General features: G+C 44.5%; 1 protein-coding gene across 1 annotated transcript in view; it reads right to left on the minus strand.

Annotated features, from left to right (window-relative positions):
* Positions 1-205, minus strand: part of LOC119390738 (monocarboxylate transporter 2) — a 37,751-nt gene extending 37,546 nt beyond the window's left edge. The window contains exon 1 of the mRNA XM_037658428.2: positions 85-205. The gene's annotated coding sequence lies outside the window, so the exon portion shown is untranslated. The remainder of the gene's footprint in view (positions 1-84) is intronic.
* Between the last annotated feature and the right edge of the window lie 22,774 nt (positions 206-22,979).

Raw genomic sequence — 22,979 nt, forward strand, 5'->3', positions numbered from 1 at the left:
GTCTTTTTTTAAGAAATGTGACAAATTATTCATTTGATTACGGGCTGACAGTAAAAACAGATTAGAGAGAAAATGTTTGCTAACCTGAGGACGACTAATGGTGTGGCGTTAGGCTTCTGTGAAGCTTTTATATGGCCCTCTCGGTCTGTCGCAGCTTTTCCAGTCGCCACGTGGCGGATTCTAGTGCATCGCCGCTATCTTTAACGACTGCTGCCTTTGTTGTTACGTTATATGCGGGCCATCCACGGAGTCTCCTTGCATGCGCTCTCTTTCGCGTCGGTCGAAGTAGTGCGCCGTTATGCAGCCTCGTGGAGCGCTTTCTTAGTAGAATCCTATGACGAATTATCAGGATGCACTGTACGATTTTTTCTCAAATGCACTGCCGCCATTCGGTCACTCTAAGGACAAGAACCAGGCTGTCCCTCCAATATTTTCGACGCCTCCTAGTTGCCCATGTGTGTTAATCCTTCTCCGTCTGCCACCTTTCTTGCAGTTATCGCTTCTTTTTTTTTTGTTTCCTAAGCGGTTCGACATCCGCTAGACATCATTTCTTAACTGATAAAGATATACGCACACCTTACTCCTACACTTGTTGACAGCTTTCTGTGGACGTCTCCACGTACTGTACAACAACAGAATATTCGCACATAAGAACCCTTCGGAAAAAGAAAGCACCAGATCAATGTAAGTTTAGCAAAAGCTAAACTTACATTAAAAATTCTTCTTGTTTAGCAAAAGTTAAACGTATATTAAAGACGCTTCTATTTTAACAGGAAAATAATTTTAAGAATGCAAGATTTTTATTTGGGCGGTTTGGTACATTCTTAGCTGGGGAAGAACAGCGCCAGAAATGACGTTGTTTGCGCTAGACGATTGATGTTTTTTTTTTTCTGTTGCTTGTTCGTCTTTGTTAGGGGCTGGCTTTATTGGTTTGTCACTTGTGTTCATTTTATCTGAGTGTGCAAGATGCGTGCACACAGTGTAATTCATGTACACGTGATAGCTTTCAGTGACAATGTAGTTTGCCTACCTGATGTGTTTGATTCGTGGTTTGATTGAAAATGTGTGCGCGGTTTGGTGCGCTGTAAAAACGAGCGGTTGGTGCAATAAGAATGTCAGTTGTAAGTTCAGCGCTCGTCCAGTGTACTGTGTTGCTGCGTCCTCGTCATTTCTTGCGCTGCCTTTCCCCATTTAAGAATGCACTACGCGGGTTCCAGGCCATGTTCCAGCCTTCTTTAATGCGGCAGCATTATACACCCCACGAAACGAAAAAGCCAGCGTCTGGCGTTCGACTCTGAAACGGTTTCTCGAAGGTATAATAGGGTGTAAACTACAGCATCACCAAATCAATCGCCTCAGTAATTTAGCGATGCAAATTTATGATGTCAGCTACGGCCAATGGGCTGTTGGCCTCCACCCTCGCGCTTATTTTTAGCGATAGCAATTATCTGGATACTCTCAGCGGATTGTTGCTATAACAGTCATTTCCCGGATATGTATATGTATGTATATATAAATAAAAGCCACAAATACAAATAACTTACAAGAAAAAAATTCCGAAGCGCTCGAATGTGGTTTTGAACCGGCGGCCCCTCGCTCCTTAGATCCCTGCCTTAAATTACGCCATGCCTCATTCGTTCTCCATGATACTAATGGGAGAATACAAACGCACGGGACGCCACACGTGGCGTAATGAAAATTATGCCATACGCGGGTGATGCTGCATCTTTGCCCGCGCTGCGTTTGCGTCGTATCGCTGGCGAGCCACCCTACTTTTCGATTTTGGGGCTGTAGCGCCACGCCACTCATGGCCAGTCGGCCAGAAAAAAAGAAGAGCGTCCCGTGGCTCCTGGTGGCGTGAGTTAGTGGGAACGCTTTGGCTCTTTTGGACTTGTGCCACAGGATGGAAGACACGAGAAGGCTGAACCAGAATCACGGTATATATGTTACACGGCGACCAGATTTCTGAGGCTAAAGTTAGAGCGCAAACGCACAAGACACCCACGAAGAAAAGAAACGTACGACGCAAGCGCTGACTAACAACTGCTTTATACCTTCATACGCCAATGCATATATAAGGCCAAGGCAAACTTACCGCATATGCGCACACAACACCAGCTCTAAACAAGGATGATACTGCATTAGATACGCGAAGAAATCAAATCATGTTCAGATGGGTGCCGGGAGGAAGAAGTAAAGAAGAAGTAAGAAGGAAAAAAAAGTGCGTTTGCGCTGTAGTTTTAGCCTCAGGAATATGTACCAACTAGAGCCAAATGAAATTTTATCTTAGTGACCAGAATCGACGCCCGCAGGAAACGCGAGCCGCAGCTTCACGTGCCACTGCAGATGACCGGATTTATTTCCTTCTCTCAAGGTAGCGCGCTCTGCAGCTTTGTTTGCCACCCAAAGGAAGGCGCTGCAGAGTCTTGGGACAACGCGAGTGCTAAAGTCCGAGAGTGGTTTGCGTTCTGCGCATGCATCCTGGCGGCTCGCAAATTTCTTGGGTCCCCAATTCTAAAACTGTCTAGTGTTTCACCGAAGTTGGGATGTGCCCCCTCGGCTTGTACTTTGCATTCCAGGCCGTGGTCGACCGTGCTCGCGCGATTACCTCTTCAGGGTGGGGGGGTTGTACTTCGTGTGCGTTCACCGCAAAGTTTGCGTTGAAGCTACAGACCACACGAATCTCACTTTTCTTGCTGCAGCGGCCGCGTTTGTGAAATGAGTGATCTGCTAGGTAGAAGAGCCAAAATAGGGGTTAGTTGAAGTAACACGTGTGACAGTTCGCGTTCCTCCTCTGTATACCTGTGCGTTCATTTTGTGCCTCCTTTTCTCTGTTTCAGCAGCGCGCTGCGAGTGTCGAGCTGTAGAAGTTGTTAGTTAAAGGGACCGACAAATGCCCTGACCACGAAATGCGAGGACTCCACTGATGGAAAGATTGTCCGTCGCATTGACTCAAACCAACCCTGTTTTTTTCGTGAGAGTTGGCTTTATATTTTTATTTCTTAAGTGAATGTCGCGAAAAATGACCTGTGGCGCCTCTGACGGCAATAACATGAATGATCTGATGAAACCGGCCACGTGACCGTTGACTGCTGTACGTGGTCAACGATTTGTTTGTTAGTATTAAAATATTGTTAGTTTCTTTGTTATAAAACTATAACTCCATAAAATGTACATATAAGCCTGGGTTAGTAGTATGCATTAAAGTGGCGCTGCCTTCGCGTGACGTGATGATTCCATGCTCGTCAGCGCGTCTTGAGCAACTTTTCAGCGTGCTCATGCAGCCGTGCACGCAGTTTCCAGGTCGCTAAGATTTTGGAGCGACATAGTTTTGCTACCTACACTTCGTCTCAGAAATGACGTGCGCTGCTACTCGGCGTGGCCCCGCATATGCATAGTGACGTTTTCGATGACTTGGCTTGGCTCGTGCATCGAGAGAGTAATGACACCGGGACAAGCCACTCATGACACAGGCGCAGGCAACCTTGGGCGCATGGGCACACAACGCGGTGCAGATACAGGGAAGGTGTATAATGCCACATCATCTCATTGTAACAGCTTGTTATTTTCAAAAATAGCTGAAAAGCTCTAAATAAAGGTGGTTAAGCATAGTTACAGGAACTCCTGTGAAAGCAGAACAACGATAGATTTCACAAATCGCGAGGAGGACTGGCGGCATCGCTATCAATTCTCAGCGTTGCTGGAGGAAAGCTCCGTCCGTGTTTAGAGCCTTTCAGATCGAAAAATACTGCTTGTAAAATAACTACGTGCTTTTGGGATTAACTACTGCAGCTACAAACACTGCGAAGGGTGAGCTTTGTGGCGCGCCGTAAAAAAATGGGTCGAGAAAAATCATTTGTCGTTCCCTTTAGTTCGCACTCGCCTTGTGTGTTTTCTTTTCCTGCGTCCTTTGTGCTTTAGCTGCGCGCAGCAAGTTTCTAGCTGCTTGTCGTTTTTCCTGTGACATTCCAATTACTTGCTATTGCATTCATTGCTTCGCGCTTGAGGTGAAACTGTGACTTTTCTTCCACAACTTCATTCAGCTATGGGTTCACGCTGGCGACCACTGCGCGTCCGGCTGCCATATGTAGCAGCTGACGCCAATGCATGGTTTCATTATACTACGGCCACTAGGTGCGATAAGGCTGCTGTAGAAATACTGCATATGATACCACACGTGGCGAAGTAGCGCGTCTCTCTGTCGAAACGTTCCTACCAGCAGCACATGACAATCAAGCAACCATGAATTGCTGAGAAAATGGCGCTCTTTCTTATTTCCCGTAGCCGCCGATGAGGTGATTTGGACTGACGCTAGCTATCGCTAGTCAAGTTCAAAGCGAATCAAGCCGATTTTCGCGTTTAGCTGCTGCCGTGCGGGCCCGCTGTGAAACAACTACTCAATGTGTGCAGCACATCTCATAGTCGCTTCATGGCAACCATTGGAACGATACAACGCCCGGTGGAGAAGGACTTGTTGCTGGGCTAGTTGGTGATATGTTCATTGTCACAGCGTAGCGCGAAGACACAAATACAATGACACGGAGACATAGCATAAACGCCACAGCACACGGGTGTCTCCTCTCAACTTCACCAATCGCTCGCAAAGTGACAATGCTTTTTATCAGCAAAAAAGTTACGCCACAGTCACCTACCCGCCGCATGCTTCGCGTAACATCGACTCCCACGGTACATGGGATCTGCCGAATTTTTTTTTATTCAAGAGCACGTGGGAGAATAGATATTCTTCGCCTAGTTCAGTGGTTGCTTTCAATGCAATGGCGAAAGCCTTTGTCAAGTAACTGAAACATATGGGAGGCAAGCTTTCCTTAGGAACAATTTAGGAGAATGCATTACATATTTTTTTTTCGAACGTACAGTTGACGTGTGTATTATGTAATCAACGCTAAGAGCTGCCGATATCGCTCAATTACTCACGGGGTTTACAATACGCAGTGTTTTTAAAGCCCTTGTTGGGAACTATGACAAGAGATATGTTAAACATGCGCGTCTTTGTGACATTATTGTTGCGTGACACTGCGAAGAACCTGGAGAGTGTTTCTGATAGAGCTGTAGAATGAGGTCTTATGCCCGCCTACTACTTACACATTACTGCTGCAAACTCATCTTTTTGTCTTTGTTTGAATAACTCCAGAGAGCACGCACTGATGACATCGAACTATGTAGTTAAAAGAACGTATGCAAAAGGTATGTATGATTATAGGCCTTTGTACATTTCAACAATTCGGAAGAGTTTAGTATGCGCGAGTCTCTGATTGAGTTTACCCCTCTAACGTGTGGTAACGAGAGACAGTATAGTTCTTTAGAAATTATACTGCTCCTGGCATCTGCTAACAAACCCTCAGTGCAATAGATGTCTAGCATTGTTTTCTCGAAAGCCTTGGCTCACTGGCTGGTGGTTCGTAATGTGTGGTATAAAATCCTCAGAAAACGAATATTGAGCTTTTTTAGGCTGTTACTTTGTTGCATGCGTTACGCGCGCCAATAACAATCCAGTTGGCGTTCAAGCATTCGATGAAACAAGACTAGGAATACAGAGTTGCTGCAGAATGGTGCCGGTTAGAGCGATTTAGAGTTTGCGCTCTGTAAGAAGTGTGGCCGCTCATAATGAATGTTCATTTGCGTACACAATCAACACACCTATTCAGCTTCTGGGTGAAGGACCAAATGGAAGAAAATAATAAAATGAAATGGTGTCCATAGCATGTTTTTTTTTTCGTAAGTACACAACAAGGCATGCGAAACTTAGCGTTATTAAAATGAGCTTCCATACCATCCGTGAATGTTTATTACTATGTTTCAGTTGCTCCGCCTGTAAACTCACCCTTACAAGGATAACCCGCGCCGCCCATGACATCACTAAACCAAGATCAGGTGAGTATTCCGAACCGAACCCCACGTTCTCAGCCACTTTCCATGGTACAGACTTCACAGAACTGACAACTTCGCAAGAAGAGGCCCCAGGCGCTCCTGGCATCTTCAAGGCTTCTTCCACGCCTATAGGCGGGATAATACTCAATGCCTGATAGATGAGAGATTCGCAATGCTGGAGCCGATTTTTCGACCAGTGGACTTGTCTTTTTGAAGGCTGCAACTGACTTTCATAGCATTTGTGTGTATATGCTTCGTACCCTCTCCTTCAATCCGAACAAAGGAGGAGGACAGGGCGACTGCGAAAGCGGGGGCGGGGGATAATGAGAGGCCACCATGACGAATTGGATATTTCCAATGGAGAGAGATATTCCGAAAATTAATTAGTGTTAAGCCCTTCTTCCAGGAATTTCTAACCTACAATTGTTAAGCCGTGCTTCCCTCTGGCAACCATAGTTAAGCGAAACGTCAAGCCCCCCTCTCCCCCCCCCCCTCTGTTGCCTCTTCTTTTTTCACGGAATAACTCTTTCCTTTGCGTTGTCCAGTGGAGCGCTTTTAGTCCGTCAAGACGGAATGTTTCAATGAAGCGTCCATAGCAAGCGTGTTGCTTCACAATTGTTCTTTGCGTCGTCGGTAGGACTGATTCGTATGCTTCACTTCAGCTGATATTGGGCAAGCATGGGTGCGTAGCCTAGACTTCAAGACATTCGCTTTAGGACCGGAGAACCCGTATTCAAACCTCACTCCCTGAAAGAAAACTTATTGTGCTTTATTTGTTATTTTTGGTGTGCGCCAGCTGTAGGTGAGGAGGGCTTTTCGGATCACCGCCATCACCTCAGACAATACAGGCTTCAAACAATACAAGGTCAGACAATCTTTTCTGTTTAGATTAAACGCTCATCTGTCTGCTCTGCTAGGACAATACTTGTAGTTTCTCCGTCATATATGCCCTTCTGAAGCGAAGTTTGTACTGACTGACCTGTGGATCTGGTGGTGTTCCAAAAAACGCCTTACAAAAAGGTCCGTGGGTTTCTCTTGCTATGCAGCACATTATCTCAACAAGGGGGCCAACGGCGGTCTCAAAATGACATCCTTTAGTGGTACATACGAAATCATGTCATTTCGAATGTGCAAAAATCTCAGGAAGATTGTGTCTTCTGCAAGGGGTCCTGTTTTTGAGGCATAATTATTCACTTCATTCTGTCATGTCAGCGACATCGTACACCTTTATGTTTCTCGTTACACAATGTCCATTTTATACGCAAAAAAGCTGGATTAGGCGAGCTAATCACTTCGCCTAAACTTCTTGTCTCCGCACTTTTGTACTTCTGGACACTACTTTTCTGCATGTGCGTATATGAACTTCCTGGGTAATGACAGGTATATCATTAAGGATAACTTTTAAATGTTTTAGGGGCGAAGCTCCTTAAGGCGGCACCCGTTCGTCCCTCGTAGTCGTAGTCGTAGTGCGTAACCAGTCTTACGCTTTGACCTCCAAGGTGGTGCCGGTGGGAGATTTTTCCTGTATGTTGTTGAACAATAAAAAATTCACAGCGTGCGCGTTAACTAAAAGCCGAATTCTTCTGTCTCTCATTCCCCATTAGCAGCCATTGGCATGTTCCAGTAGGAAACGTTAGTAGAAGTAGAAGTGTAAGTGTTTGCTAAAAGCCGACTTCTTCTGTCTCTCATTCCCATTAGCAGCCATTTTTTACCTCCAAGGTAGTGCCTAGTGAGATTTCTCCTGTGCGTGATTAAACAATAAAAATTTTGTGCAGAACGCCGTTGACTGATGAAATAAACCAACGAAAGACGCCAGATGTTTTGTAAAAGCAAAACAAGAGAACGCCAGATGTTTCTAAAGCAAAACGTAAAGACGCCAGCTGCTTAACGAAAGACGCCAGATGTTTTCTAAAGCAATGGTTTTCTAAACAATGAAAATTCACAGCGTACATGTAAAATTAAAGTGAGCTGCAAGTCGTCATAACTCATCGAACCTTTAGTATAAACGCGCCCGATCTCACGTCGGTGATGATGTACTGGGCAGAATTCACGGAAGATTCACGGTTTACCGATGAACCTCCGCAGCTTCGCCCACTCATCATCATTCACTCCGTGGATATGCTGTGATTTTTTGATGATTTATTTGTTCACACGAGCGATGACAAGCAAACATTTGAACACCGATGTTGCTGTGACAGACTTTCTTCCTTCACCGCGATGTAAGATACGAGATCAGAGATCAGTTCTGTTATAACATTAGTGTTGACGCAAGCAGCGAGCTCAATCGTATATTCCATACAGGGGGCACAAACGCTTTAGTATCAGAAACGAACATGGAGAGACGCCTCAACCTAGAGGACAAGAGACGGCATAAAGCAGAAAGCGGTAGAAACCGGCTGCGTAAATGGCCGTCAACATTTCCTTGTCATGATCAAGTTCCCATGCTTGGAAAAGGGCGGGATGCGAAGCAGCTAATGGTCACCAGCGGTGGTTCACAAAGCACTAAATGTAGAAGTTGCCTCTGTCAAGAAAAGATAAGACTTCTTAAAATCGATTACTTTGCTTCTGGAAGCAAAAAGCAGCTCAACGGGAAACGGAAAACTAAATGACCTCCAGGTGAGACAACTGTAAAGGGTATTGTGACGTTGCCCAGTGTTTTTAAAATAAATTCATTTTTTAAAGTGTCTTGCTTGAGCAGTTTACGGTGCTGAAAAGAAAGGTGTTTAGCATTGCGACGCGGAGGTTCAATGCTGAAACAGGAAGTAGCAAAAGCCAAATAAATGTAGATGCAATTAACTGGTCGCGAACAAAACGCTAGTAGGATGGCATGCGCTAAAGGAAATGTGACAACCTTTTTTGCGACGGAAAGTAAGGGCCTGCTCGCCCAGCCCAGAGACTTGGCGACAGCTGTGCAAGCAGGCCCTGACGTTTCATCTTACAGAAGGGGGTACACTTCCTTGAGCGCATGTCATCGTGCTAGCCTTTTTTTTTTTGTTGTTTAACAGCATTTTTTTTCTTTTGCTTCTACATTTGTTCGGTCTTTAGCAACTCTCTTGTTCTCATGTACTGCGTTTCGTTTTTTTATGTCGTTTTTATGACATTCGCCTAGTATAGAGGTACACGCTGCTGGGCTAGTCGGTCCATGCTCAAGTACAAGCCACGAAGGTATGGCTGCTTTTGCACAAAGAAATAACAAGGAAAGGGGTCAAGAGGAGCGCCTAGTATACCAACAGAGCGCTTTACTTTTAATGTTCCTTATGCCTTGCTACTGGCAGTTGCAAGTCAGCGCTGTGTCTGTGCGTCCTGTATTCCTTATGTTCCCTCTTTTGTCGAGGTGTTTCTTTCGATATGATAACATGCGTTTTTCATGTGCAGTAACCGCTTTCAACTAATGCATCGCGGGATGACAGCGCGTCATTGTTAAATCACTAGAAACACTGAGAAAATCGTTCGTATTTTTGGTATTCCTAACACTAATTGTGCAGAATGTAAGCCATCCTCAAAAGCTCAGTAAGCTTGACTACCGACCGCGACGCTGACTGAGCAAAGAACATCATTTCTGAGGCTTGTAAAAAGTCCAAACAAAAACCTTTGAGGACAAATTTCGCGCATCCCTATTAATGATTCATACCTATATTACACTGATTCATAATGAGCCAGAGTAGTCAGCCGCCATGTAATGATGACAAATTTTGTGATTGCGTTTTGACGACCTTATTAACCGTTGCCGGCCGGTAATATATAGCGCCATTGCCGACACCCTGTCATCCAGCCGTTGCTCAATAGCTGTTAGGTTAGGAACTGCCCCAGCCAACCACAACTACCATGCGTCTTCGTTTGCCACGACAGTGCTCGCAGTGTGGGAGTCCCTGGAAATGTGTGCCTGACACTGCAAGGCCTCCCAAAATTGGCCCATATAATCCATCCAGCAAGGAACGGTTGGCAGCCTACGATCTTTGTTCATGCCGGTTTGACTCAAAGCTCGGTGGACGCTGCTCACCACTTTGCTTCTAAGGTTGACACGATGTTTTTGTGTGCGTGCGTGTGTGTGACTGCGCTTGGTGCTTTAGTTTAAAGAAATCTTTGATCAGAAGATGCGTGAAAGGTACGCAATGCCAACGCTACCGATGTGAGATAACTACTAAGCAAAAACGTAAGTTATAAGATAGCATTCCGTTTTTAAATTCTGTTGAGTTGTGTGATCTACGATGATTTCGGACCATATTTACTTTTCCAGCCTGTGGCTTTGTAACAGCTGTTCTTACGCTAAACGAGTAAAATAATGCATTTTTAAATTAAAACACAATGAACAAGTTGCAGGTTTCGTAGTGAACGCAGTGTGCACTAATAATGACCCAGGGATAACGGAGATTTCGAGGCTTCGTGACATTCATGGTTAAATAGGGCAAGTCCCATAGGTCATGTCCCCATCACTGTGTCAGTCAACGACGGCTGCATTTTATTGTGGATTAGCCCAACTTAAAAGTTTGAGACGCTATCTCGTCATGGGCCAGGAAAATAGTCTGGACGGAGCGACAGTTTCCTGGCATGAATTACTCAGCAACAAGGTCAGTCCCCGAAACGCATAAGTGATCTCTGCCTGAAGCCCCATGCTGCGAAGGATTTCCTGGGTTTTCGACTCCTGCAGTTGCTCTCAGAACTATAACGGTTGATGTTTAACTTAGTACGATAATCAAGGAAATGAACTACTCCAGCTTTTTTTTTTCTTTCTGCACGTACCTCTTTTGACGACTCGTAGGATATTGTGCTACTTCTGAAAGGCAGACATTAAGACCTCATGAATAAGGAATCAATGCTGACATTACAGAAGATATAACTGAAATTGTCGATGTTGATGTTCGTGTTTTTTAGCTTTCTTGAGAAAAGCTAGAGCGTCGAATTTTTCTGTGGCTGTATTGAGCATACGATAATACATAAGCACAAGATGAGCCTAACATACCACTTGAGCATTGTTGATGGTAGCAGGCACGTGCCATAGCTGTTACACTTGAAATGTTACACTCAATTGGCCGAAATCCGCCGATAGTTCCATCCCAGACACTAGTCAGACCCATGTAGGCTCGTGCAAATTTGTCTCGTGGTAATGAAATTAACCCGCTCCACTCGACGTGCAGTGTCAAAAGCATTAAGAAAATTGTTGAAGAGAGTTCCGACCTTTACAAAGAATCCCTTACGTGCCACAGTGTTCCGCAAAGTTCTTTGTCTCATTTTTTAATGCGAAGCATTTCTTAGCGAACTTTTGGCAACTTTAACGTTTCTATCTATCTATCTATCTATCTATCTATCTATCTATCTATCTATCTATCTATCTATCTATCTATCTATCTATCTATCTATCTATCTATCTATCTATCTATCTATCTATCTATCTATCTATCTATCTATCTATCTAGCCGCCTACGCCCTGGGTACTCTCATGATCGCCTCCTTAACTTGGTCGCCTCCTACCCTCCCATACCGACCAAAGTCGGCATGGGAGGCAAGAGCATTTGACGAATGTCACTGTCGGGTCATGACATAAATAACGTGAAAATCCTGTCGCGTACGTCGTGAAACCCTTCCTTCCAGACACGTGTGGCCCATACCCATTTACCACGGGCCGCCGTGCACGGGTATGCGCCACAGGTGATTGACAGTTCATATCTACACAGGAACGGCGAGAACACACATCGGTAACACAAATGCGTGAGCGTTAAGAAACACCGACATCGGCAACCTTGACCCGACGAATGGAAAGAATAAAAAATTCGCGAGGCTTGCTTCGCGCCGCGCAAGGCTTGAAGCAGGGTCATTCCATGCCAAACCTCCCAGCCATATTGGCGACCATTTCAAATATGTTGGAAAAAAATCGTGCTGACTTATTACATTGAAAACCGTGAATTGGTAGAATATTTCTGAGAGAAAAAAAATTGTTGGTCACGTGGGAGCCTTCCGAATTTCCAAGAATGTCCAATAACGTATGCTGTCGGGCTAGTTGGTGCATAGCTGGTTAGATAATCGTTGGCGCAAAGCAAGAACGAGGACGAAGAAGTGCGCTTGTCCGTGTTACTTCTTCGTCCTCGTTCTTGTTTTGCGCCAACGATTTTCTATCCAAGAATGCCGTCTGGGTGTTGTATGTAAAAATTTATAATAAAAGGGTCGTTTCTTGTTTCGATATCAAATAGGTTTACATATTAAGAAAAGGCGTCTCTGCCGGGTGTTTGAAGCTGTATAATATTACTGCAATTTTTCTGCTATTTACGCCTGCGGGAATTAGGCCAAAATGTTCTATGTTTGCATATTTTCTGTTGCGAGATTGCGCCTTGTATGAACATCTGAGTAATGATTACTTACTCCAGGAGAGGTACATTTTGCTCTAAAAATAGTTTGAGACTTCTCAAGTTTCTAGGCTTTACGAGAAAAAATCGGGAATTTTAAAAAATTGTGATTTTGGTCCACATTTAGACGCGATTCACACCACGTGGTGCTCCAAGTAAAAATCAGCTTGATGCCTCAATCGAGAGCAAATGAGCCGTTCTTCTTATATGGCAAGTTTTATCATTACAATTTTTGTTTTAAGGAAGAAAATAATTTTTGAAGTTCCCCACTGACGGCAATCGGGAACGTTAAAGAGCAAGCTGCTGCATGACCATATGGGACTGTAGGCAATAATGCTGAAATTCAAAAATTATTTTCTTTATTAAAATAATAATTATAATGATAAAACTTGTCTTATTAGAAGAACGGCTTATTTGCTCTCGATTGAGGTATAAAGCTGATTTTTAATTGGAGCACCACGTGGTGTAAATTGCGCCTCAATGTGGGCTTAAAATTCGTGATTTCTTTTCGTAAAGTCTAGAAACTTGAGAAGTCTAAAACTATTTTTAGCGCAAAATATACCTTTCGTAGAGTAAGTATTCATTACTCAGATGTTCATACAAGGCGCAATCTTGCAAGAGAAAAAATGCAAACGTCATGCAAAAAGTCACAGTTTCGCCGCAACGGCGAAGCAATGATTGCGATAGCAATAAATTGTAATGTAACGCGAAGAACGGAAAGCAGCTCGAAATTGCCAGCGCATCGCTCGAGCCCAAAGGACGCACGAAAAGAACGCACACAGGACAAGCGCGAACTAATGCGTCACAGCTCGACACTTGAAGCGCACTGCTCAAACATAAAGCAGGACGCACGAAACAAACGAACAGGTACACACAAGACGAGCGCGAACTAATTGTCACAGGTGTTACTTATTATTTCTGTTTGAACGGCGCGCTCCTTTCGCAAACGCGGCCGCTGCAGCGAGCGAAGCGAAGCACCCCACCGGCCGCCCCTTCTCTCCTTGAGATAAGCGCACGAAAGCGACGACGCCCTGTAGAGCGAACAGCAACGGCGTTCGCAGGGACGGGGCGACGATCTTTAAAGCGCGCAGCACGCGCGCACGTCGCGCCATCTATGTGGCCACTAAGAAAGCATATAAATACGGTGTATATAAATAGCTCGCCGTTAGCACGCTGAGAGACAGTGCTGTCGTGGCCTAACGTCTAACGCGGCGGGCTGCAAAGCGAGAGGTCGCCCGTTTGATTCCGCGCGTCGGAAAGAATTTCTTAATGATTTTTCTTTGTGGCCTTTCTATATATATATATATACATACTTATACATATACGGTGAATGACGGCGACGGGGACGGACATTTTCCAGCCGAGACTGTCCATATAATTGCTCTCGCAATAAAATGGATGCGCGCAAACCATAGACAACGACGCAGAAGACACGGACGAGCGCAAACTTTCAACTAACTTTATTTTTCGTCGTCGCTGTCAATTGCACTTGTCCGTGTCTTCTGCGTCCTTGTCTGTAGTTTGCGCGCATCTATTCTTTTCTTGCAAGTATGAACCAACTCGCTCAGCGGCAAGTTTTACTGAACTATGGTCTCCAAATGCTGAGACATTCACTCCCACATATACTAAATAAAGTCAGTTTTTCATTGGAGCGATTGCGCCTCTTTCGGAACAGGTTATGTCCAATTTTTTATCCGCACATGACTCAAGAGAAAAAAAAAGGAAAATTTTCGCACAAATTTTCAAAGTTACGAAGATTTTTTTGTATTTTGCTTATTTTTACTTTTCGTATTTCTTCAAAGAGTGCAATACTGTCTACATTTTTTTATGTACTCACATTCCTTATTGTGCCACTTTAAATAACGAATTTGTGTCCGTTTACTTGTTTAGATGGCTTAATGAATGCTGTCACTTTTTTCGCATTGTATTGCTGGGATGTGGGGCTAGTCAATCTGCGTTTGTATCGCAGCTTTTTTCCCGCATTCCACATCACGGATTGTATCTTTGTTTCATGAATGACTGTAAAATGCAAAAAAAAAATGTAACACTGTCTTGAAATCAACTTCAAACTTCAAGTTCAAGTGACCTTGTTCCTCGCCTTTTTCCTTTATATTGCATTGACGCAATAAATAACGCAGTTGTTAGCGCTCGTCTTGCGGTTCGTTCGTCTCGTCGATTTAGTGCTGTTTTTGCCTTTTACAATACTCCAAAAGTCAGGCTTCCTTCTAGTATTTTATGTTTCACCAAATGTATTCAACTGAAGCACAGTGCAGCGAAATTCTTCAAATCTAGTGTCTTCAAGCTATCTCGGTGCAGGATCTACAGACGTCATCCACGATTCCTGTTAGGCAATAATACTTCTAGAGGAGACTAAGAGCAGACATGGCTGCAGCTGGACGTCTTAGGGTATGCATGGCGAGCTTACGAGGCATTCGTCTTCACTGAAATTGCTTAGTCAACGGTTTTTTGTCAGCTGTCACGTTAAGACGCACGTTGTTATGTGTGCTGCATTTGCATTATTTTATGTTTACGGATTCGATGCAAATATACAATGATACAGTAGGTATCTCTTATGAGCATATAAATCTTTTTGTCTTTGTTGAGAGCTGAATGACAGAACATTTCACAGCTTCCTGTGTCGACACATAGGCCACCCGACTTAAAGTACCCGCCCTGGTTTCTGGAGCTACTAGCTACTGAAACGTCAATAGAAGGACTTCGCAGTGAAATGACGTTACAGCCGTTGCCACAGTACAGTTGGCCTCACATCACTTGTTTGACAGGTATCAAGGCTACACTCACGTGTACACTGATGGCTCCGTCGCCAAAGAGACTGCTACATCGGCATTTATCATTCCGGAGTTACATGAAGTATATGCGTGTCGGCTCGGTGATCTTTCCTCTCCAAGAACATCGAAGCTTGACATCAGCTTTATTAAACTGTCAACGAAGCCAAGAAGGTGAGTAGTGATCACGGAATTCCTAGCGGCTCTTACGTGTGTGGAAAATGCCACTTCAAGGAAAATTGATATACATATAGTACACGCTATCCTAAAAGAGCTTTCAGAAGCCGCAAAGTGAGAACATCACGAGGTATTGCAGTGGGTTCCCAGTCACTGTTGAATCAAGGGACATGAAGTGGCAGATGAGCTGGCAAAAGTCGTTCATCATTGTACACACACCCGCCTCATTCCTATATCACAATGCGACATGCACCGCATATTACGAACAGTAAAACGTGAATTATGTTTCTCCATCTGGTTTTCAGACAGCATAAGGGAATCGATCTTGTAGGCTCTTGACCCTAATCTTAGGTTCCAATTAGACCATCAGCTCCTACGACGTATCGACACAGTCATGCATCGCCTAATACTCGGAACTGCTTACACAAAGCACTTTTTATTACGGATTCAGCATGCGCCATCGTCAACATTTTAATGCGGTCACGACGACCAAGATATGCATCTTCTGTTGCTCGACTGTCCCAAGCGCATCGCACGTAGAGAGCGACTTGAACAGAACTGGACTCGGAGCGAGCGTTCTTGTTGGCCATCTCGGATAAATAGCCAAGCAATGAAAGCGCTTCAACTCTTTTTTTGAGAAACCAATATTTGTGATAAATATTGAGCGGACTACATTGAAAGTGTGCACTGCGATTGCATGTGGGCTCTGTTCAAACGAGAACTCTTGAACTTACCAAATGTAGGATTGTATATATGGATATATTTTTTCCAATTTTTTTTCTATCATAACAGCCAAGTGGAAAGGGGTAGCCATCGCTAAACAATGATGGCAACAACTCCTTCATTTATTTTATATTTCAATTAAAAACGGCACATTCAACCACATACTCTTCTAGCTTGTAATAACATGTTGTCTCTCTGTATTGCAGCGGCAGAGGAAAGCGCAAAGTTTTGCGTTCACCGTTCACAGACGACTTTTTGTTCTGTATTTCAATCCTTGCTGTAGTGACATCCTGCACGTTGCTCTGCCGTTTTTGCCTGGATCCCTAACATATTTGTATCGTGTGTAATTAGGTGAATTCCATGCCAAATAAAGAAACAATTTTAGCTTGTTCATAGTAACGTGTATTAACATTAAAAAAAAGAATAAGGGACAAGTCACGTGACACATTACTGCAATAGATGTTGTTCTTCCTTTGTTGAACTACTGAGAGGTCCACAGGCAAGGGCGCCTGAAGAAACTGTGCTTTTCAGTCAACTGCCTTGTTTTCAGCAAGTGTCTTTCGGATGCATTCGCTTGACTTGAAGCAAGCTGCTTTTGTCGGCTGTGCTAAAAACTTCACAAGAGGAATATTACAGGCTACTACTAGTCCCACAGTTACTTTACTTGAAAGTAATGCGAACACACGGAGTTCTGCAAAAGCTTTAGTTTGTTGTGATTACGAGTTTTGGCCATAGAATGCGCTAGGATGTTTTAAGAGACGCGCTGTAAAAAACCGTTTGCATTTTAAAATACAACGCTTCGAATGTTGTTTCTGTACAGAACACAGATTAATACTAAGAAAGGATACTTCATCTACCACATTGCGCATCTTAATTCGAGGCAAGAGGCATGACTGTCGTTACTTAACATATGGTAAAGTCCGAACTGCCTTTTCCTTTGCTATATCGATCCTGTCAGGGATAACCTTAGTACAATTGACTTCAGTAGCACGGAAGGTTACTTTTGGAATTCCTATAGTGTAGTTAATATCCAGCGGCTGCAGGTAGTTAGGTACGTTTTCACAGCGAATGTTTCCAGTACCCAAGTCCAAATATAAACGTTCATCCATTGATCGTTCGGTAATATTTTGTGTGAACGCCTCCGTATCGAGAGCTGTGGCACACACCGACGCATTGAGTTCACTATATTTAGTGCAGTGACCGCTGTGAAATCGTCCATGAACATGGTAAAAATCGCTGTATGAAAATATTTGCGCGCACGTGCACTTACTCTTTTTTACTTAATTGGCATGGTGGTTTTATTTTGAGAAAGACGTTGTACTTGCATTCAGCGCTCGGCTGTCTTTACTGTTTGCTTGTTAAAAGAGCGCTGCACTTCTCTTAGTCGCCTGTTTACCTTTGTTGAAATGAAATCTCAATGCCAATAATTATCGACGAGAAGGAAAAATATTAAGGCACCCGACTGGTTACCTGAGATGGCAGCGATATCCAGTGTTGAACTAACTCTTTAATTTTGAACGCTGCAGCGTCATGCTCAGGTAGCTTTATTTGCTCGAAATTCGTTTCATGATCATCGAGGGAAGGAAAGGCACTTTGAGGGCACGTTCATTTGTCAAACAACGAAACGAGCCCTCAAAATTTCCTTATTTCATTCATTCAGAGTGAAGGTCTCGTTCCGGCTGACTTGGTGACTTCAGGTAGTATGCGAGGGGTATAGGTCAGCTGTCCGCTCGTAAAAGGTTCACGTGCTACGTGACGCTATTTGGCAAAACAAAGAGTTCCACAATAGCCCCAATGGCTACGAGCGGCGCTGACTAACACTCCCAGGTATGCATGCACATGATTAGCCGATAAGTGGACGGAGGATAACCGCCGCCGTAGCTCTTTTGGCAAGAGCATCGGGCGCGTAATCCGAAGATTGCAGCTTCGGTCCCTGCCGGCGGCAAGTGGTCTTTTCGTCCAATTTACTTCACATATATATCGCAATTACTACAGTATACTTAAACAGTACAATTAACGTCCTCCATACCTTCCTGAGCTTCAATATCTGCTGGATTTAATTAAGGTTCATGATCTCTGGACTAAATAAATTAACAATATCACTAAATTCACTCAGGCTGGTCGGTACAATGCACTATTTTATTGCGAAGAAAATGAACGCTGCATTTGACCGGAGGTGGAAACTCCATGTCAATATACGTTGCAAGGTCAAAAATTGCGAGACGGTGTACAGGAGAACGCATCAGTTCCAATAAAGTGGTAATATATGCTTTGCATCTCGCGTCGGGTTTAAGAAAAAAAATAATCCGCGCTTTTGTTTTTTTAGTTATCTTTTCGAGTTAGCTGTTAAGATGCACATTTTTTTTTGCGTTTAGGCGGAAAAGCGGCTCACACGAGTTGGAAAAGCGCTCAAGGTCGATCAGGGATATGGAAGGCATGTCGCTTGCGTATCGTTTTGCTTTAGACGCTTACCAGGCAAGTTAGAGGAAGTACGCGCTACAATGCCACCTCTGGTGGCATTCTTCAGCGATTCTTCGCTACCTGAGAAATGTTTCATCACATCTATTATCCACTTTAGAAGAGTCTGATGCTGGGCCTGTCGGTGCATAGTCTGTAAAATCGACGAAACCAGCCTCGAAAAACGCGTACACAAGAGGAAAAATTTTGGCGAACACACACGCTGGGTAGCCCTTACTCACACGCTAGGTAGCCCTTTACTCAGCGTGTCTGTTCCCCAAAATTTCTCCTCATGTGTCTTGCCTCCGTAAAACTTGTCCCCCGTAAACCTTACGTGACTTTTGCGGTTGCACCCACCGCTTGTCTTCCTAAAAGCCAACCCTGAACTAGAATCGACACAGTGAGACTGTCTGACGAATGCTTGAGCACGGTTTCGTCACAGGCGCTAGTTGCGAGAGCGTGCAAAGAACAAGCAAATTAATACAAATAGTTACACCAACGAAAGCGCGTTGCCAGGGAGCCCAACTTCGTCATTACTGACGACATGCGGCTTATACTGGGTGCAACCGCTTTCTTTAGCCAGGGTTTAAAATATGCCGACGCACTCTATGACGACGCGACCAAATGCATATTGCTTGCTATCGTCTGGAGTAAGCCACGCGATTTTTTTTATTTCCCGCTTAATTATCTAGCTGGGCATGATTACTTAACTAACGTTTCAAGCAACGAAGCTAGCCAAAAATTATATAGGGAAAAATTGTAAGCCGGTTCGCCAAACGTCCGATTAGACATTTTATAACGTTGTATGCGTGAATTATTAGTGTTTTTCTGCATATTGCAGATGCCCGCGAAATACAAAAAAAAAATACCACGTGACATGTCCGCTTGTGCGCCTGGGCGCGCCTTGATTACAGTGCTCCCTTACGTTCCGTGTACAAACGACATGCTTCCCTTGCAACGGTTCATGACAGCAATAAACAGACGCTGAACTTATCGCTTATGTAGTCGCTATCAAAACGTGCGTCACCGCACAGCCACCACCATCGTCGCCGCCCTGCCGTGGCAGCACACCCGGCCAAAAACCGTGATATTTTTCGCACGGAACGTTTGGGAGCGCTGCAATACGGCGCGCAAGCGGGCATGTCATGTCGCGAGCAGCTGCGATAACCTGAAAAGCACTAATAATAAGCATACATAAAGTTATAAACTGTCTAATTGGACGTTTTGCGAACCGATCGACAATTTTTCCCCACGATTTTTGGCTAGCTTCGTTGTTCTAAAAGTTAGGTAACAAAACACACCTAATTAGAAATTAAGCAGAAGAAAAATTTTGTGACTTACTTCAGACGATAGTAAGAAGCATGCATTTGCTGGCATCGTCATAGAGTGCGTCGGCATATTTTTCAACCCTGGCTGAAGAAAGCTGGGGCACTCTGTGTAAAATCTAGTTCATGGGAAGTTCTCGCCGCAGGTCTTTGTAATCAAGCAAAGTACTAAAATGCATGAGCCGGCCTCTTACCTGTTCTTAGATGGGTGAGTGTGGGACGCATCCATGTTAGCCGCTGTTGTACTTGACATCTTCAAGTAAATGAATTTCGGTATATCTGCTGTCGTAAAATGGTCACCGGCATCTGATAAATCATCTATTGTAGCTGTAAATCATCCATTACAAACTGACACACCAACAGTGGATAACCATGAAAGTCCAAGATACCCGCGAGTCACCTGTGCAGAGCGCACGCAAGTTTCAATCTGTCGGGATGTGAGGCGCGCGTAAGAAGCCCGCGTGAGAGGAAGACAGCGAACTAGCCGAGCAACTACGTCGGAAACTAATGGATAACCGTTTTTTTTTTTTGCGAAAGGGTAAACGTGGTAGGAGGCGTGGCTGCACACAATGGCACCTATAGATGGCTCGGGCTGGGCGACCGCCTTAATGAAGGATACGAGGATATGAAAAACAACAAGAGTTGATGACGTCACCATTTATGTCGTGCTCGTAACTATGCGCTTGTACATGCGGCCGAAAATGTGACTTTGCCGCAGTCGAAAATTTTGCTGGACCACGTGCAAAAAAGACCAGGTCCCCTGACAAAAATTGGTTTAACCTACCCCAAAATCTGGATGGACCAAACCCAGAACGTTGGGCTTGTACAAGTATTAAACTGAGTGTACGAGATGACCCACGTTGAAAACCAAAAAACCCGCTTCTAAAACCGGCTCGGCCCATCCCCAAAATTCTAGTGGTATACACTAACATTGACCTTGCCTACATCGAAAATCCATTTCAACCACGTTACAGACCGACCTCGCCCTCTACAAAATTGACTTCGCCCAACGCAGAATTTTAGGTGGCCGCATTCGAAAAGCTGAATTTGTGCATATCGCAAATTTATTTTACCCATGATGAAAACTGACCTGGCCCACTCCCAAGATTGACATCTTTTACCACAAAAATGTCAGTGCCACGCATCCAAACATGGGTTTTGCCTATATTGAACATCGAGTTGAACCATGTTCAAAGATGACCTGGTCCACTTCCAGAACGCATTGGCCCACTCCCAAAATTACGGTAGCCTAAAATTGAGTGGGCCATGTTCAAAACCGAAAAGACCTAATCCCAGAGTGGAGCTAACTGACCCACCCCGCAATTCTGAGTGGCCCACACACACAAAAAAAGAGGAAATGTCACCAAGCCCATATCTGAAATTGAGCTCAGCCAAGTTCAAAAGCGATCTCGTCCACTCCAGTAGAGTTGACTTGTTTTATCTCCAACATTTGGATAGCCCACACACAAAACAGACTCGACCGTTCAAGCAAACGTCAGTGTGCCGTAGTCACGCGACGGTCATCATGTGACGTAGTGACGCGATTGAATATCAAATTTCAAAATCGCGTGACGATGCGAGAACGTCCTGTGTCAATGTCACTTCGAGATAGTATGAACGTTCAGGTAGCCGACACGCCCGGACACGCCGTGCTCACACGCACCGTGGCCTTGCCGAGTACGCCAGTCTTCTCTGTGTATCTCTCTGTGCCTAGCACTTCTTTCACATTCGGTGCACGCAAGGGCACTTCATTTCACCTCTGTCTTTTTCTTCCTGGCGTGGCCCAGGCCAATAACTTCACGGAAGTTAAGCTCAACCAAAGTCGATTGCAAAGACAACATAGCAAAAACGGCGCAACACGCTGCCGACTAATTTGCGATGCAAGAAACGTGCTTGAACCACGTCGTGATAGCCATATGCCCTTTGCCACATGAAGGTGCCCGAGCGATAGGACGAGTTGGATCCAAGGTCGTTGCTGCCGCGGTCTCGTGGAAAGTTAGTCCTCTGACGCAAACGAGACGCACGTTAGCGGACGAATGATCAATAGGGAAGAGGGCGGGGGGTGGGGGGAGCAGAAAGGAGATTAGGTGACGGGATCAGAGGGTCACCGATTAAAACTAATTGGGCTGGTCATATCGCTCAATGGACCAGCTTGCATGACTTGCGTCGTGTAAGCGAAATCTTAGCTGTTTCGTGAACGCGTAGCTTTCTCCCCGCCGACCTTCATCAGAAGGGGGAGAGGAAGCCGCTGCTCTTAGTGCGGTAGAAAACGTCGAACTAACTAACACAGGGATTTAGTCTTTAGTTGCGGAGGCTGAACGCTGATCTCTGATATCCCGAAAAAATACGGGCGTCAAATGAAGCAGAACGGAAAGGCACGCTTGATGGTACTGGTCCATACTTATGTTTTAAAAGGCACTAACGCAACACGGTTAAGAAAGGGTAGAATTGAAGGCTTTATTGCTTCATAAGAAAATATAAGTGAAAACTCACCTATATAAAATTAACAAACTTAGTGTATTTTTCTCAGTTTTGCTCTTACTCAAGTCATTCTAATGCAGTTCAATTTCATTTGTACGTGGTTCTACGGCTCGCTTTTTGAATGCAGAAGCTGTAGATTCTTTACACCAGGTTTCTTGAGAAAACTGCAGCGCTCTATTCACAACACGCTGAGACTGCGTGGCATGAGTGCAATACCCTGTCCGCATCAACCGACGGTATCATTAACTGTGACACACTGCGCGAGGGTGCCTGAAATGATATCATGATTAGTTAGTACAAAGTGCTCTTGTTTTATTTTTTTGTTGTTTGTCTTGAGTTTCTGTATATTCTGAAATCTCGGAGTTTTCTAGGTTCTCATAATTTTGCGTATGCGATCATTTCTTCTGATTTCCTGTATTGTAAGCGGAGTTGTACGTAAGCCATAACAAGTAATTGATTACTCGTAATCAATTACATTTTCTTGATTTTCTAAACTAATCGAGCGCATTTTCGAAACTATAACGTTTTTGGGTATTTCATTCACATTTCGTATAATTGATTACCGGTAATAAGTTACCCAGCCCCCCCCCCCTCTCTCTCTCTCACGCTCCTCCCGCGGTTTTTTCCTTGTTTATTTTTTGGGCGCCCTTGCTTTCTTCCTCATGCCGCGCGCCGTTTCTTTTTTGTGTGTGCGTGGCGCGTCTTTTATTTATTTTTTTCGCGTGCGCGCACGTGCTGTGCTTGGTCGCGCAGTCATGTTTTTCTGTCCGCTCGTGGTACGCAGTGCGTTTTACACGCAGCCT

The sequence above is a fragment of the Rhipicephalus sanguineus genome, chromosome 4 (genome assembly GCF_013339695.2).
Source record: "Rhipicephalus sanguineus isolate Rsan-2018 chromosome 4, BIME_Rsan_1.4, whole genome shotgun sequence".
Classification (NCBI taxonomy): domain Eukaryota; kingdom Metazoa; phylum Arthropoda; class Arachnida; order Ixodida; family Ixodidae; genus Rhipicephalus; species Rhipicephalus sanguineus.